Genomic DNA, 19,247 nt, shown 5'->3' on the forward strand with positions numbered 1-19,247 from the left:
TTGTTTATTTCATTTACTTATTTATTTACTTATTTATTTTTTTTAGTTTACATCACCTTTCGACTTATTATTTTGTTTTCGATGGCGAACAACTCGTTTCTAAGTGGCCGCAGTTGTTCTTTCAGTACTTATTTATTATCTGCAATTAAGATGTTTGAATTTCCCTAAAGACTACGTCGAATGCATTATGGAGGAAAGACTGGAAAAAGAGAAGGACGGGAAGTGCTTGTTGTTTTTTTAGGATAGATGGTGTGTAGAGAGAAAGTCATATATGTAACAGTTAAGTTACTGTTCAAGTTAGCTTTGCTTAACTCACGCTGAGAAAACATTTACTTGTGACTTAAAAATATTAGTTAAAAAAAAGCATTGTGTATTATTTTATCATGAAAAATACAGTTTATTTAATGCGCATTGATACAAAGATTGTCACACTGAATAAACTGAATATTAAACATATATTCGTTTAAATAAATTATTTAAATAATTGCTTAAATCAAACAGAAATCATTTAAAATAAATCCATCGATGAAGCAAGAATTTCTGGATGCAAAATGCAATATATTGGATTAATAATTTATGTTTAACTAAAACTAGTTTATGAGAAAAAATATCAAGACAAACCATTATTTGAAAAATGTTGGAACATTTACATCTTAGTTAGAGCATGAACAACTTCGAACACTTCAGAAGTAATCAAAGTACTGAAAAGTCTATTGTTGACAGTTTTTAAAAGAGAAAATTTAAAACACTCAAATCCATACATTTGTGTTAAGGTTGATTTATTTAGAAAACCATCATTTTCTTTAAACACTTAATCATCATTTTTCAACCCCACCGAAGTGGTCTCGGTCTTCCAAAGGAGTATCCTGAAGCACCGAATTTTCCACGAACAAAGGTTTTAAAAAATTTGGAATCTTCAGGTTTATACTTGAAATATATTGTTGGGTTCGATTTTGCGAAAGTGCTTAATCCTCTTTTTGTCATGATGGGGTGTATATCATTAATATCATCGCCGCTTTCCTTTCTATTAAACCGAACTGTTTGTGGAACTTCGAAGAGATATTCTTTGTTCGAACCATTCATATCTTTAAGAACATTCACCAGTATCTTAGAGTAAGTCTTGTCAAGAGGTAGCTGATATTCATCTTCGAATTCTCTTTCATCATTCGTAAAAACATCGAGACCAGCATCATATTCTGCTGCCGAAATGCGAGCTTGATTTGAAAGACTTGTAAAAACCAATAGAAAATACAAGAAGGTCACGGGACACATTTTGCTAAAAAAATTAAAATAAAATATTTAATTAACTTAATAATTAAAATAGATAATTACATTAAAATAAAATAATTGGCATTTTTAATATTTTTGACTATACAGGGAACAAATCACGAAAAGAGCTATAAGCACATCATCGGTGAGTTTTAACACAACAGGAAATGGGAAAAATGGACACAACTCGAAATGAATGCTTACGAAAATGGACACAGCTATTTAAGAAAATTGACGAAGAATTTAATTCCATTTTTCAAACTTTTTTAGCATTGTCTTTTTTTAAAATATAAATCATTTGCATAAATATCTTGGAACAGTATACTGAATTAGTCTTTTTTAAAATTAAAAAAAAAAGACTTTAAAAGCCAGCCATTGTTCTTACAAGGTTGCCACGGGTGGTATAAAATTGTAATAGGAGTAGTAAATTTACGTTGTAGGGTAGGTAGGTATTAAATTTACGTCACACTAGAGCTGTACAATGGGCTATTGGCGACGGTCTGAGAAACATCCCTGAGGATGATCCGAAGACATGCCATCGAAATTTTTATCCTGTGCAATAGGAGCGGCTCCCCTGCTTTGGTAGCCCGATGACCTACGTGTGTAGTCGAGCACTTTACGGTATGACAGTTTAACGAGAACCGATACCGGTGTACCCTCGTTCACTATGCAGGCTGATCAAAGTGGTCACCCACCCGCTTACTGACCACTGCCAGTGATGCGTGGTTTTGGTCGAGAATAAACATCGTCTGAAAAGTAACATATGTAATATAACTAGTCACCCAGACATCAAATGATCGGATTTTGCCTCGTAATGATTAAACTTATTAGTGTTTAAATAAGTAAGGAAAATTAAGCTCGGAATTTTTCGTTAATTTGTAAAATTTGGAAGAAAAACTGAATCGGCGAATTTTTTTGCTATGCATATTTGCTTACTTACAACTAATCAATTTAATCCATCTAATTAAGCTTCGAATCAATTAAAAATTAGTTTTATCACACGTTCTTTTGAATTATTTATCTTTGGTTTCACGACGATGTAAGGTGGTAACGTCACCGATTTCGTATTGTAAAAGGTATATGAAATCACGAGTTTCTTTTATTGATACTTGCGATTAATGAAATCTCAATAAGAACTAATGAAATAGAAGTAAAGTTATATGTTGATATTAAAATTTTGGTAACTTCTGAATATTAAATTTTAAATTATACCATATATATAATTAATCTTTCTTTTAGTGAGTTGAACGTTTAACTCAGATTATGGTAAATCCAATATTATGAAGCCGAGCCAGAATACTACAAATAATTTTAAAAAAAGTTATTGTATATTAGGTACCAGGAATGAGTAGAATAATGATGTTAGGGTATTCATCGATTTAAGAGGGTGATATAAAATCAATTTCCACAGTACTTATTTCATGCACCTTGGCATAATAGGTTCTCATAACAGCAGTACTTACAGCGACAAGGAACTTGAACGGCAACAGAAGTATTTTAATACCACATCTAAATAAGCATTACTGGCGTCAATAATAGTTTGGCGATATTTTTTACGGTATTCAAAATAAGTACGGGTCTTAAATAAATAATCCCTAGAAACTGAAGCAGTAAAATATATGTACCGATATTATTTCGATCGTCAAAAATGGTTATAAAACTATTAATGTCGTTACTAATGATTTTCGAGAAATAAAATTAGTTAATTTTTGTAGCAGTTACGAATTGAAATAAAAAAAGTTTCGTATTAAAATGATAAATTAATAGAAAAAAGGTACTTATTCCTAATTTATGTAAACTATAAAAATTACCATATTGTTATTAATTTTTTAATTTCGTTTTATAACAGTCGTTGAACTGTCGACCCAATTTTTTGGATTTACGACTACTTATGTTGTACTCCATAGCCTTGTAATTTTGAACCCAATCCAGAAGACAAGGAAACTCCTGGATCAAGTATTGGGAGAAATTTGCCATCGTGGACTACTTTTTTATCCCGCTAACTAACCCGCATTTGCGATTCACGGAGAGGGAAACCACGAAAACCTCCCACTGTTAGCCTGACGGCAAGGGGACTCTAGCCCATGATCCGTCTACCACTGAGGATCTTTTACGTCTGCACTGATGTCGGTGCAAGCCGAATGCGGAATTCTTATCAACCAGCCATCTTTGGGATTCGAACCCGGTTCATCTCATTGGAAGGCGAGCGCTCTATCCCTTGAGCCGTCAATGATGCTTAATTAATTTCAGTGAAAGATCAAAATATAATGAAAAAATAAATTTTGTACAATTATTAATAGTGACTCCGTCTTATTACTATATATACCAAAATCGCTTAGTTAATTTTAGTAATAGGTACTACTGCTTTTATGTTAATTTGTGTTTTTTTTATTATCAATAAGTACTAAATATACTAAGATTGGCATTAAGATACTTCTTTGAAAATAGATTTTTACGACCCACGGTACAGGAGAAAATTGTTGATCTATGGTAATTTTTTAATATCAAAGAGTTGACTTAGAGCAATAACATAGCCAAATGATACTGATTGTAATTAATGTTTATTTTGAAGGATTGAACTTCTTAAAACATGTTTTGCTTCATCTTATAACGTAAAGCTACCGGGAAGGGCAAAAAAATAATAAAAGAATGGAATTGTTTAAGCTTAAATACTTGTTTCGGTATATATCTTTCAGCTTTGCGTATGGTTTTGTAGTGCTGATTAATACTGATTTATTGATCACTTACTTTTTTTCACCCCGTACGAAAAATGAGTATTCAGCTAACATTTAAAAACCTTCCAATGCATACCAAGCATTACTTCGTTTGCGAATTTCAATACAAAAAAATTAATCCTTTTTAATACTTTTAACCAGATTAATGAATGATGTTTTAATGGTTGAAAAAATCATGAGAGAATAAGATTGAAATAACATACAGTTTAACACCTGTGCAAACTTTAATTTCAAAATGTTAAACACTCTTTTTCGAATAATTGCTTCTCTACAATTTTTAAAACTAATTTGATTTGAAGACTTAGGTTTTGAAATAAATTTTTTGCCGTTTAACTAGACATAAATGTTAATTACACAATTACTCCTTAATTTCAACTCATTTATTGGTTCTTTTTCTTGAATTATTTTTCTTTATGATGAATTCTTGAAATTTTCAAAAAAAATTCAGCAAAAAATATTTTCAGTAAAACTTTTTTTAAAAAAAAATATCTAAGTATTTTCAGCATTTTAAAATCTTAATTACAAATTGTTGACTCTTTTCCTTTCTAATAACTCCAAAATTAAGAAAATTGTCTTATAAATAAAAAAGATTTGGATATTTTTAACATACGAGCCATCATCTGAATATACGCCATTTTCTTAAATTAATTCAAATAATGAAATGTACTTCCAATCGTAGTCTTGGTCCGAAAAATCTGAAAGAAATTGTTTTATCGTGCAAATTTATCACACAAAAAATTTCAATGAAAATGTATGACATAACGGCAACGGCCATGGGTTGATTTGGAATGGGCAAAATACAAATAGTAATTAAATCAATTTCAATTAAAAATTCCTATTAAATGTCCTTGATTCTATTAGAGTTAAGATTTTATTTAATAAATACAGATAATATGAGAAAAATATCGTTTGCTCAAACTCTAATTTAATATTTAGAGATGGAAAATATCCACGTTAAAATTATTTTTGCATTTATATTTAAACAAATGCATTGCATCCAATTTAGGGCCTTGCTCATTTTCTTTTCAGCTAATATCAGCGTCTATCGATTTCTTTGAGTAAAAGTTGCAGTGAATAAATTATATGCACTTTAAAGATATTTCCGAAGCATTATACATTATAGAATATTTCTCTGCTAAAAATCAGGAAAGAATGCCGCCTCCAATCTATTCTAAGCATTCTTAGGTATTTCTATTTATAGTCTTGGATTTTTGTTGGAATGTGTGCTGTTTGTATTTATTTTCAGTGAGCAAAGTATAAATAATGTAAGAAACCCGTAGGCTTTTAAGAAATGAGATGAAAATGTTATTTGTTTTGGACGTTTCATTCTGATAAATTATGTTCCTCTTACCAGTTGAAACTTAAATAAAATACATACTAAAGTATTCAAAAAAAGAAAAATTAATAATTCAATAGAAAAGCTTTCAAATTTTTTTTTAATTTCTTCTCAGTAATTCCAATACTACTCTAACACATAACCCAATATTTTCCTGTTAAAATTATACTAAAAATAATGGGTTGATAGCGACTGCATTTCGTTATGGCAATCACCTGCGGAAATACAGGATATGTGATAAGATCAGACCTGCGGAATAAAACTTGTGAATAATTACATTGATATAATTCTAAAATTCTATACAACAATTGAATTATTATTAATGGAATTATAGGGCTCAAAATGGATTACAGTCCGCAAAAAAAGGATCCCGCTTAATAACTATCCCTCTTTATCTAATGATCGGATCTTCTCGTTTCAGGACTCAATATTAATTGTTCTATGGAATGACCCAAAATATGCTAATTAATTAATGCAGACAATTTTTTAAGTTGTGAAATCAGACACAAAAAGAGTACTTTCTCTAAATAAACATACCTTTTTTTCGTCGGATTTCGATTTCTGACCTCAGAATCTGGGGAATATGGTCCCTATAGTTTGGTCCGGAGAATGATTCAAAGTTTGAATCCCTTGATGTTAATTATACATTAAGCATATTTCATCATATCTCGAGAAATTTTTTCAGCTATTTGAAAAATGCCTGCACGCAATTATAAAATTAGTTTATCAAACGATAATTTCATAGCAAAAAATATTTTTTAGTAAATATTTATGACTTTTTACTATTTTATTTAATAATAGTAAAAAAAAAAGCTTGAATTGTACAGTATACAATTTTTTACAATATCTTAAATAATGCAATTTTTCATGCTGAAATAAAAAATTGTTCTTAGGAAATCAAATTTAAAAAATAAAACTTTTTAAAAGGTTTAATTTCGAAAATTAAGATATCGTCTCATCTAATTAGTTAGAATATTTAATGTCATCCCCTCGAATCATTAAGATTGAGTTCTAGAACGTGAAGATCCGATCGTTAGATCAAAAGTTATTCTGGGGTGATTCTTTTTTTATTTTGCGCTTTGTACGTTTATTTAATTTATACCGTTTTGTTAAGTTAAAAAAATCCTTAAAGTAATTTCTTATTTTTAAATAATCAATATTTTGCAAATTTTTGTTTCTGATCCACTGTAGTTTAGGTGTTAATTCTTAACAGTTACTTATTAAGTAAGCTAGTAAGGAATTAGCAGTTAGGTGTTAATTCAGTTCTTAACAGTAACTGCTCAATGCTAAGCATTGAGCAGTTACTGTTAAGAACTGGAGTTCAAAACCCGATCATAGCTTCAAGCGCACCGATATTCAGATTGATGTGGTAACAGATAGTCTGTAGATCGAAGATGGTCGATGGATTGAAGATGGCCCGTTTCTCTTCCAGCAGGATAATCCATGCATCGAGGCTTGCACAGACGTGGTTTGATAAAATGGGTGCTCAAAAACTGGACTGGCCTTCGCAGAGCCCCGCTCTAAATACCATAGAACACATTTGGGAGGAATTAGAGCCCAGATTAAGTAGTCAGTCAAATCGACCCTCCTCACTGAAAGTACTCACTTTAGATGTGCTGGAAACCTGGAAGTCAGTTCCTATGGCCACCTATCAAAAGCAGGTAGACAGTCTTTCCAGACGTGTGTAGGTTGTCATCGACGCAAAAGTGGGACCAACATCACATTAATATGGGCCTCAAGGACCTCTAAGTCCATATCATTGGCCAGATAGTGTAGCAACTTGAATAATGCCTGTATGTAATGCTTCTTGCATGAATGTGTAATGTCGGTTAAATTTGGCATTATGTAGTTATATGTTGGATCTTGTAATGGAGCAATTTGTATCATAATAGTTCAAATTTGCTGCAACATTAATACTGAACAAAATTTTAGCGCTAACAATTTTAAACAAAACTACACATCGAATTCAATATTACACGATATTGGGATTCCAATTTAAGAGAAAGACAGTTCAACTTAGAATAGTGTTAATGATACAGCAAATTTAAAATCGATTACGGTTAAAGGTCACGATATTAAGATTTAAAGCTTTATCGATTTTTTGAAAGTTACACATCAAATCCAACTTATCACTTTCATTTTCAAAGAATAAATATATCTTCCAAGAAATCTATCCAGACCACTTCCATCACACTTAAAATATTAAAATTTATTTTTCATTTACCAATTTTTACTTCAGATAGAGAAATTTCAGACGCTAATTTGAAAATAATAAATATTATCATATTTTTAATTAAAAGAGTATTTTCTATAGTTGGTTAGAACTTAATAGGTATTTAGGGAGGGAGGGGAAGATGCTCTATTGTCCAAGAAAAATTAAAGCAGTGCGTGGGAAGAAAATTCCTGAATGAGTCACGAACATAGATTGATTTTTCTCTTATAAGAATTCCGGAACTATTTACGAATGTCATTTGCATCAAATTTCTCTCTTAAACACGAGAAATCAGAACACTTGACTGAAATTAATTTATACTTAAGCTTTATTTTAAATACATCAGAATTTAAAACATAAAAACCATATCTTTTTTTTCAAGTTCTTGTAAAAATAAAACAATTTCAGGTTTTCAATTTTTTATTATAATAGTTTTGCACAAATATATTAGTTTCTCGATAAATGGTAACATTTCACAATAAAGGAAGGTACCTAACATGAAACACTTATGTAAATATTAAGTTCAGAACATAACAATTGCTATGATACACATAATTACTATATATAATGTATAGTGAGCAATAAAAAACGGACCTCCCTAATTAACTTTTGATCTAATGATTGGATTTTCCCTTTCTAGGATTCAATCTTAATGGTTTAAGGGAGTGACCTCAAATATGTTAATTAATATGTGCATACGATTCTTTAAGTTGCGAAATCAGACACAAAAACGCACTTTCTCTGAACAATCAATCTCTCTTTCGATGGATTCGGATTAATGACCCCCGAAATACAAGGGATAGCCGTTATCTGTGAAATATGGTTTCCATATTTTGAACAGAAGAGACGCCAAAAGTCTGGCTCCCTTTTTGTTAATTTTACTTTTTGCGTGTTTCGCTATGTATCGAAAACTTTTTAAGAGAATTTATGAATCTTTGTAGACAATTATAAAATTTGTTTATACATAGATAATCCCAAGCAAAAATAATTTTTTGGTAAATATTCATTATTTTTTCTTATTTTACTTAAAAATAGTTGAAAAGGTTTTGAATTGTAAGGCATGCAACTTTTTGCATCAATTCGAAGAATGTAATTTTAGATGAGAAAATACAAGAGAAAGTCAGCGAAATTGGTGGAATAGTTTCTGAGAAATCGAAAAAGAAGTCGTATTTTTAAAATTTCCTTTATCAGGCTTTGTTTGACCGATTTCGTTTACACTTTAAATTTTGCCATGTAAAATTACATTCTTTTAAATTATGCAAGAAATTGTATACCTTACAATTAAACATTTTTCGACTATTCGGAAATAAAATAATAAAAAAATAATAACTATTTACTGAAGGTTGTTTTTTGTATGGAATTTTCTAACGTAAATTCATAACGAATTTTCATAAACGAATTTTATTCATAAACGAATTTTATTATTGTGCGCAAAAATGTTTCATTTTGTTTGAAAAGTTATGTATGACGAGATATGTCGAAATACGTAAGAAATAAAATTAATATTAAGGGGACCAAATTTTCGACCTCTCGTCTGACCAAACTATTGGTACCATATTTCCCAGATTGCAGCTATTCCCTGTATGTTGAGGGTCAACAATACGGATCCTTTGAAAATAAAATGTTAATTCAGAAAAGGTAAATTTTCGTATCTAATTTTGTATCTTACAATATCATCTGCACTAATTAATTAGTATATTTGAGGTCAACCCCTCAAATCATTAAGATTAAGTGCTAGTACGTAAAGATCCAATCATTGGATAAAAAGTTATTCAGGGTGATCCAATTTTTTTTTTTTTTTTTTTTTTTTTTTTTGCTCACTGAACATGTTACCGGTATAAATTGTTGAGGAACTGCCGAATTTGCAAAATTGTAACGCATTGAAGCAGTGAAAAGAAGAAAAAAATATTAACAAATCTGTAAAGTCTAGAAAAAGTATCCTCATATGGGATCGTACCAAAATAGTAGACAAAACATGCTAAGTAATTAAGCTCTAATTGATATAACTTTTGACCATGGTTATTTTTACTCTGTTTTATGACAAAAATAAACATAAAAGTTTTCCCACTTATTTAACTACAAATTAAACACCTTAATTTTGTACATTAAACTCAACGAATTTGAGATTCTACTGGTTTCTGTGAGAAAATCTTAAGAGGATGCCATACCGTGGGAGAAAGTTTTCATTGCGAATTCCATAACAGCTCCATAACTCATTCAGAATTAAAATTTCAGAAAAAGCGTGTTCAGACAAACCTAGAGTAAGCCATGAAGTTTCAATTGCTGAAAAAAATTTCAGAATATAAAAATGCAAACAAATTATTGGAACAGAACTTCTCCTTACTTTAGGCTTGACTGAACTTTTTCTAAAATTTTAATTTTTAATTAGCTATGGCGGCGTAATGGAATTAGCAATGAAAAGTTTCTGCCTTAGTATAGCATCCTATTAAAGACAAAGTGTATTCGAAGAATCCGAAAATGGTTTGCGATTCAAGACATATCGAATCCATTGATGCGTCAAAACTGGACATTTTGCCTCTGTCACGTCATTGCACTCAATGGCAGACACGTGATTTCATAAATTTAAAATGTATATCTTTTTTCCGTAATTAAAATAAAACATATTTATTCGCTCGTTATTTTTTTGTCGTCTAATTTTACTTTTTTTGGAAAACCTGCCTGCATGTATTGTGAATATTTTTATTACCAAATGTTAAGTATTCTATAAATATGTTTCAGATTTATCATTAGCCTTTTTATATTTTCACGATTCATTAGAAAAATAATAACTTACAGTTTAATTGTCATTTCTGTTTCTTACGATAAATATTTATAAATTAACCATTAGAAAACTACATGCTGAATCTAATGGGAATAAATAATTTATATGACTTCTTATGCTTCATATAGGGGTAAAATACGATGAATTTTAAAACAAAAGGCTAAAGACATCCAAATCAGCTTAAAAGCAAAAATAATTTTATAAGTCATCGCTTCTTTAACCCATCCTACGTTTAATTTTAGTTTCTAAAAACTAGTTTATAATTTACTGATAATAATCCTTCTAAGATAATAAGGTTCATGATGAGGTAAATAATCCAAATTACGTTTGGTCAGAATACTATTTTTAAAAAATGTTATCACTTCTGTGAATGTCAATGTTGCTACCTTAAAATAAATATATTTCCTTGTTTTTAATAATTCATTGCTTCATCAAATGTAAGTGAGGTGTGACATAAGTTGCTGAAATGTGCTTCGCGATAATCAACTATGCCAATAAATGTTATTACTAATGTCATTTTGAAAGAAAGTGTTTTTTAAAATAACAAGTTTTGCACTCTTGAATACACTCTCCGAAGTAAAACTCTCACTTCTGACGATTCTGCAATCCTTGTATTTAACAATATGTAGCAATATTTAGTTAATTTCGAAAATTATTTTGTCGCGAAATCACGTTTGTGACGAAACGGGAACTCTCAAATATAGGACGAAAATGTTTCCTCAACTCGAAACCTCATCGTAGTGCATTGTAGTAGATTTTAAACTGTAATGACTAAACTGGGATGAGGACTAGATAATCGAAAATAAAGTGAGGAATGAAGCCAACCGACCTGAATTATGATAAAGGAGTTAGCTTGGTAGCATCCTATGCTTGGTCTATCCCGGGTTCTAATCCCACAACGAGTATGGGTGCAAATTTATATCTCTGTTCTATTTGTCTTTCTTGTGTTATTAAGATGGCATAGATGACAAACTATATGGTCCCCACGATTAATTGATTATTAGAAAAGTTAGGTATATTAAGTTTTTTTTTCTTTTCCCTTTTTTTGGGGGGGAAAGGAAATAGAATGGCGAAATATATTTTACTATTGACGAAATTAATTTCGTCAAAGAAGTGACGATTTTTATTTCATCTCTTTAACGAAATGTTCGCTCGGAGCATACATCAGATAACAGTTTCGTCAGAAACGAAGAAAGTTTCGTGAAATTTGAGTATCCATTTTTTTTACCGTGCATCATAAATTTTGATGAATCACCAATACGTTTCACAATAATGTGGTTTAATTTGAAAATAAACATGGTGTGATTTAACTCATAAATGACAGAAAATTTGTATGGTAATGTGTCAAGCTACTTTATTTATGATTCAATATTTAAACTATAATTCTGAGAGTGTAATGCTTTAGTAGTGATTAAAACGCCTCCTTTAAAACATCATCTTAGTTGTTATATCTAAAAACCACTTCATTAGATCTTTATATGTCTATACCGCAAGACAAGATTTTATTTAACTTGGCTACTCCCACATCTCATGAAATAAATCAACCGATATTTCCGAATGTTTTGCAATTAATGAAAGTTTATTGATTGAACCAAAAGTATATTAAAGAAAATCTTCATTAGACAGGGTTTGCCTAAATAATTCATCGGGTTTAAAAGACAATTTATTTACCAATATACGACTTACAAAGACGGGCAATACACACTCTTAGGAATTTCCGCAAAATTCAGATGGCTGGACGTTAATTTGTTCTGAAATCTCCATTCTTTGAGAAAAAGACCAATGCTTGCAACTACTATGAACTTCAGCAAAATCAGCACAGTTGACCGTTAATATGTATGGTCATAACATAAAGCATTTTAATTTATATAGGTAGTTTCACCCTTTATAATAGTGATAATAGCCTCAGGTTACGAACACAAAGGCCCCAGGTTCGATCCCAGCCTGCGCCAAAACATCTTCGTCACACATCCTCTATATTGGTGATCTTAAACAGCGAACACGCCACTCTCTCACTCAAGGATAAATGCTGCAAAATTTCGTCTCGTTCCACAGTTCGCCTTAAATGGACAATAAATAAATAAATAATCACCTGACTCTCAAACAACATCAAGGCCCGAAATGACGATAACTTTCGCGAGCATGGCGTTAGCACTCAATGACCGGAACACTTGTTACCGATCAATGACCGTAATCAGTAGAGGGGAAACTTTTTAAGGTGCATGTAAAGCTACACACGGCTACCAAGTTGTTGATATAAACTACAAATATTCAATGTGTGTGGTCACCAGACACGCAACTCAATGGCAAACCAATTTCTCATCTCCCAGAACACAATGTTGTCCCTGAGAAGGAAATTGGTCGATTTGAACATATGTTCTTGAAAAATCAAAATTTAAATATTTGATTTTTTTTTTTAAATTCTATTGCTCAGAAAGAAATCGATCGCTATCTTTCAAACTATGTAATTTGACATTAAAAATTAAATTGTTTTAAATTATCATCTAAAAGCTTGAACATCTTACAATTCAAAATACGTTTCGATTATTATTAAATAAAACAATGAAAAATAACATAGAATTACGTAAAATAAATATTTGCACTAAATCACTTTTGGTTTAATGATATTTATAATTGCGTGCAAATTTTTTTTACATTTGTTTAAAGATTTTTCGAGATATGGCGAAATTTGCAAAAGGGAAATTAATATTCAAGAGTCCAATCTTTCGACCGCTGTCCAGGCAAAACTATTGAGACATTGAGACTCTATTTTTGAGTTAGCGGCTATCTCCCATAATTTAAGGGTCAAGAACCCGAATCCGTCGAAATAAAGGTCTGTTTATTCAAAGAACGGTATGTTTTTGTGTCTGATTTCGTAATTTAAAATAGCATCTGCTCTAGTTCATTAGCATATTAAGGTTAGCCCCTCAAATCATTAAATCTTAGTATATGAAAATCCGATCATTCGATCAAAAGTTATTCAGCGTCCATTTTCTTTTTGCCATTAGTACGTCATATTCTTGTACGTATTAGTACGTCATATTCTTTTTCAAACCTTTAAAATAGGATGAATCATTTAGACAATCCTGTATTGTACGCATAAAATAAATAAAAAGTATTTTTTTGCTTTATAAATGATACGCTGCATGCAGAAAATGGTTATTAATATTATTTATATAAATATAAATGTTGTATTTTAAACAAATAGCAAAAATGAAAAGAAAATGAAAAGGTAAAAAATTTCACTATTTCCTTTTATAACCTACAAGAAATTTTTTTTTATCTAGATACATATAATTTCAACCTCTTACAAGTCATATTTCAAAAATAAAATTTCAAGATTCGTGACAAAATATTTTTTCATCAAAGAAATATGAGAAGCATAGTTACGACATTGTAAACACAAAATTAAAGAAAATTACCGCTTAAATTGCAGTAGTTAAAATGTCTAAACCTAGCAAACTTTTTTAAATTTATGTTGGAAGAGAAATATATATCAAATTCTTTTTCTTCACTCCTAAATGGCATTTCAACATTATTAGTTGAAACATAAAACCGAAAAGCAAAAACATTTGAAACATAATTTTGAAAACAAAATAAAATTATTTCGGTCACATTAACTCATATATTTAACAAGTAGAAATAAAGCTAAAAAAAATTGCAGTTGTTAAATGACTTTACATAAGGTGTTCGGAAATGACCACCATTAATTTATACGTTTAATCCTTTCAAAAAGAGAAGACAAAAATAAAAGCATGTTGAAGATCATAAATTAATATTTAGGTAATAAAAATAATATTATTGAAGTATTACAAATGTCTGTTATGGAAAGCACATGAACAGAAAAAAAACCCTTTTTGATTGCTGGCGATGGAGTTATGAAACATGTTTATTAGAAATACCTTCAAAATTCAACCAGCAATCAAACATTATTTAATGTTTTGCTCAACAGCTTTCCTCAATAAAGACTTATCAGATTTCAATAGTGATTTTGTGAAAATAATTCGATTCTAAGGCCTATATTCAGTTTCAGATTTAGACTTATAAATAAGTTATGGTGGAATCAACAGCTTTCCTTAATAAAGATATATCAGATTTCGATAGTGATTTTGTGAAAATAATTTGATTCTAAAGGTTATATTCACTTTCAGATTTAGACTTATTTATGATTCGGGAAAAAAACGACTATATAAATGCAAAAAATCTCTTAGAATATGGGAATAAAAACATCAAACCTCTCAGGTAAAGAGAAAGAAGTTGAAAGGGGATTGTAAGAAGCATCTTTAATATAAATCAGGCAATCAAACAGGTTTTAATATTTTTCCCCCTCTTCATTAAAAGTGATTCAGCAGTCAAAACTGCTTCCTCTCCTTTTAGCTTAAATGTTAATTTGCGACCCTTAATGTTTATATTTTTTACACAAATTTGAAAAATGTGCACATTGCAGTTGCTGTTTAAGGAATACGATGTGGAACACATATGTATCACAATCGGAATAAAGTTAGCAATTTTTATTTTTTTAAGAAACCATTTTTGTTTTATGTTTTTCTCAGTAGCATGCTCATTAAATTATTTTAAGTGGAGACATTTTAAGTGACAGTTGAGAAAGAATAGACAAAACGAAATATTAATAAAATATATCAAATACTGTGGAATAAACATTAATATTCTTTTAAGTACTTACAGTAAGAAATAATAAGATAATGAATTCAATTTTGGAAATTGAAAAAAAAAATGTGCATCGCTGTACTCTCTTACTGTATTAAAGCAGATGAAGAAAATTGCAGTTGGCGGTCAATAAAGAGGAGGAAAGGGGTACATGAAACTGTGACACGGGGGAAAGAAGTGGTACGATGAAGTGTGACATTACATATTTTAGTTAAAAGAAAAACATTTAAAATCAGAATAATAAATATTTATTTTAAATTAGTTTTTGTATTTTTTCATATCGAAACGAGTACACACCTAAACACCTTTATAATTCTGCAGAAAAATGGTACTAAGAAAGATAGTTATAATTTGAAAAAAATTAAAAAATTATCTGTACTTTACAATAATTGAATAAAATTATTTCGTTTAAATTCATGAGTTTAAAAAGATAGAAATAAAAAAAAATTACAATTGCAAAATGCTTTGCATAAGGTGTAATGACAGCCATGAATTTATATGTTTAATCCCTATAAAAAAAGATAAAAATTTAACCATCTTGGTGATCGAAATCAATATTCAATTGATCAAAAAATGATAGCAAAATATTGCAAATATTTATTGAAAAAGGCGTAGACGCAATAGTAAAGATGGGTGTTTGTGATTAAAATTTCTAGAATAGAATAAAAATGATAATTTTACTTCATATCTAATGAGCAATATTACAATAAAAATTTTTTTTGCAATGTATATAGTTAGAAAAATTACTTATTTGGGAAATTTTTGATGAAGAAAATCATGTAAATTTCTCAAAGTCGAAAGGGGAAAGTGGTGATAGGGCTTTGCAAATGATATGAAAAGAGATATTGAAATATTGTTTTTTGTATAGCGTTTTCAGTTAAACAAAAGAAGAAAAAAAATTGTGAAATCTTCAGTAGGAAAGGATAAAACTTTCTTTTCATAAAGGGAATCCTTACGTTACGGTGGGTAAAATAACAGGTGAAAAGACGTTTGTATGCGTCGCGAAAGATTTTTCAAGAAGAAAATATATGGTAATCCAATTTCTTAATCCAAGCTAACTTTATTAAATAATTTTTGATCTTATAATCCCATTTAATATTGAGCCTGCATACTTCTTTCAAGAAATGAAATAGCTTTTTGTGCTTCAAATTATTAAGATTAAATTAAGATAATTTTTCTTATAGCGAAGCTATATTAATGCTTAACTTTTTTTCTAGGGCAACTTGGATAGTACCTAAATTGTAAAAGAATTAATTGAATATAAAGTGAAAATTTCAGTTGAAGAGAAATAGGGATGACGGTAAATGAAATCACGTGATCATCGTCAAAGTTTTAGCATGTAAAACTATGTAACAAAAAAATTCAGCTTTAAATTTTTATGGGCAAGTTAAGATAAAAGTATCTATAATGAAGACTTTTCAACTAAATTCAATTTATAAATTCAATTTAAAAAAAATGTTTTTTGTGGTAACCCTTACATCTGGTATTTAATTTTTGTAGGTGATAATTTAAGTTCTGAAATGAAACACAAAAACGTTCCTTCGAGGAAAAAACATACCTCTCTTCGACGAATTTAGATTCCTGACTCTCAAAATGTGGGAGGTAGCCACTATCTAGAAAATATGGTCTGGCACCGTAACTTAAAGAAACAATATAAAAATAATTTTTAAATTTGTTTCAGTAATTTTTTCAACAAAAAAACTGCATCGGTTATTTGGAATAGAACATCTGACATCCATCAATGGTTTTTAGTTACTTTTAAACAGTTTTAAAATTACATCGTTCTTTAATATTTTAATCAGTTACTGTTCTTTTTTTCAATTTAAAAAAAAATCACCGAAGATAAATAAAAAAAGTTTTCTTCTAAGTTTTGAATCTCTTTGTTTTAAATCTAAATCTTTTTTAATCTTAATCTTAATATCTGAAAATGGCCACAATCTGGAAAAATTGAAAAAAAGTTTAAATATTTATGAGGTTATTGTAAAATTTATAGTTTTTAATTACACACCATTTTTAGGAATTCAGTTGATAGGTTGTAACCATGGTTTCCAAATAATTTATTTCCTTGAACTTATTCTACTCAGTTTCTAAATATTTTTGGATGTGATTATTCGGTATATTTTTGAAACTCAAAAAAGAAATTTAAAAAAAAAAGAAGACTAGAAATGAAATATTTTCTTACCTTTTCTCCTAGATAAATTAAGATTCTAAAAACTCTAATATGATTTAAGACAAGCAATAATTAGTATTGCCTAGCTGTTATGTTCTTGGAAAAATGTTTCTGAAAAGAAGAAGTAAGAGACAGAACACCTCCACGAAGAGTAGAGCAGAATTAAATTGTAGTCAGCCCGTCCCACTATTTGACGTCACTAAATGTCTTAGCCAATGGCTGAACGAAGTTCTCAATTTTTAGTAAGAGGCGCGAATGCAAACTTTAAGTTAATGTTCTCCTTAGGGGTTAATTAAAAACATGAAACATTGTGAAAACTGAAAAAATTAAAGTATTTAAAAATTTGTTTGCGATAATTAAAAAATTATGTCGAATATGCGAAGCATAAGAGAAAATATAAAATGTGCATAATCGCTTGAAACAAGGTAGTTTTAAATAAGAAACGATACTGCACCTATTATTTTATTGATGATTATTTGAAATTCAATGTTCTACTTATTTTATCCTTAAGTTTTCATTTTTGTTCTTTCTTTCTAGTTTTTCATTTTTGGCCTTAAAATATTTGAGCATTAAGATTCATTACATAGTTTAAGATCAAATACATAGACAATATAAATAACGTTTTGTTCTTTTTTTTCCTTTTCAAGGAAGGAAAATAAAATAAAAGGAGTATTCAAAATGTTTAACAATTTCCTTTTAGATAAACTCCGATTTTGAACTTTAGTTATCCAAATTTCTAGATTTTATTTACGTCATCACAACATTTGAAAAACTTATTTTTCTTTGAAATTTTACGATAAACTCTGGTCATATGTATATTTCTTACATATATTTAAAAAAAAACAAAAAAAAACGGATATTTCATAACTATTATGCTAATAACCATTATACTTACCTTACTTAACCATTATACTGGTCATTAATACTGATCTTAAAAAACGTTTATAAAACCATTTTGGTACTTAATGCCCTTTCAAAAGTGCGCCCCCCTTATTTAAGTGATGATCAAAAAGTGATAGGGCAAACATTTCACTGATAGGATTCATTCGGGAGAAACAAAATTATTCTGTCAATAAAAATAAATAATTAACATAAATACTTATTTTCAGTCCTAAAATCAAAACACAGTGCTATTTTGAAATTTAAGTGTTCGATATCAATCAGAAATATCCAATTGATTTAAATAAATATGTGGTACCACATTTTTCTTATCATTTTCCTCTTTTGACCGCCACTCATCAAAAGTCAAGATACAGAATAACAATTAAGGAATTATTGCGTAATTTTGACGTAAAATTTAACAGAGAGTATGGATATTAACTGGTAAATTTACCTTTATTATAAATAATTATATACCTATGTATAGTGCTATAACAGCGTAAGGTGATTTTGAAGTTGCGGACGAGAGTTGTTAAGAGAAACAAAACAATATTTCTCACTTAGATCTTGAGTATAAAGCTTTGAAAGGGCGAGTTTTACCCTTGAAACAGATGTATATTACTGGGAAAAATCTTAATCACGAGTTTAGGATTATTTGTTATTTTTAATATAAATAATTATGTTCTACCATTTCTGAGAAATTTTTTTTAAAAGATTACTGCCTTGAAGTAAAATCTGTTTTTAGAGATTGATCATTTCAAGATATTTAATACTTTATGGTTTTTTTAATACCTAATTCTTTATAGTAATATATATATATATATATATATAGCACAATAAAAACAAAGAGAAAAACGAAGGAAATTAATAAGTTTTAGTAACTGCGCATAAGCTGCAAGTATATAGAACTCATAAAATAAGCTAAAATATTGAGAAAAAAATGGAGAATAATAAAATATAATTACAAGAGAGATGAACAATGATATATAGTTTCTCAGAGCTCAAACAGGATATGATACAGACCTGGTCAGTAAATTAGAAGCATTATATAAANTCAAAATGCATTAACTATAAATTTTAAAATTCCGCCTGGAAGTGATATTTTTCAATTTGTTTCAAATTCATCCACTCGTAAAACTGTTGAACAAAACGATGCCGAAAATAAAATTAAAATAAAAACATTCAACAGAAAAATT

The 19,247-nt window shown here is 29.2% G+C and overlaps 1 long non-coding RNA gene across 1 annotated transcript; it reads right to left on the reverse strand.

Moving 5' to 3' along the window:
• Window positions 1-376: 376 nt before the first annotated feature.
• Window positions 377-17,313, reverse strand: LOC139425510 (uncharacterized). Its single transcript, XR_011636708.1, has 2 exons — window positions 17,185-17,313; window positions 377-1,276 (listed from the first exon to the last, which is right to left on the reverse strand). It is a non-coding gene; the product is annotated as an uncharacterized lncRNA (long non-coding RNA).
• Between the last annotated feature and the right edge of the window lie 1,934 nt (window positions 17,314-19,247).

This window comes from Parasteatoda tepidariorum, chromosome 4 (assembly GCF_043381705.1).
Source record: "Parasteatoda tepidariorum isolate YZ-2023 chromosome 4, CAS_Ptep_4.0, whole genome shotgun sequence".
NCBI classification, from domain to species: domain Eukaryota; kingdom Metazoa; phylum Arthropoda; class Arachnida; order Araneae; family Theridiidae; genus Parasteatoda; species Parasteatoda tepidariorum.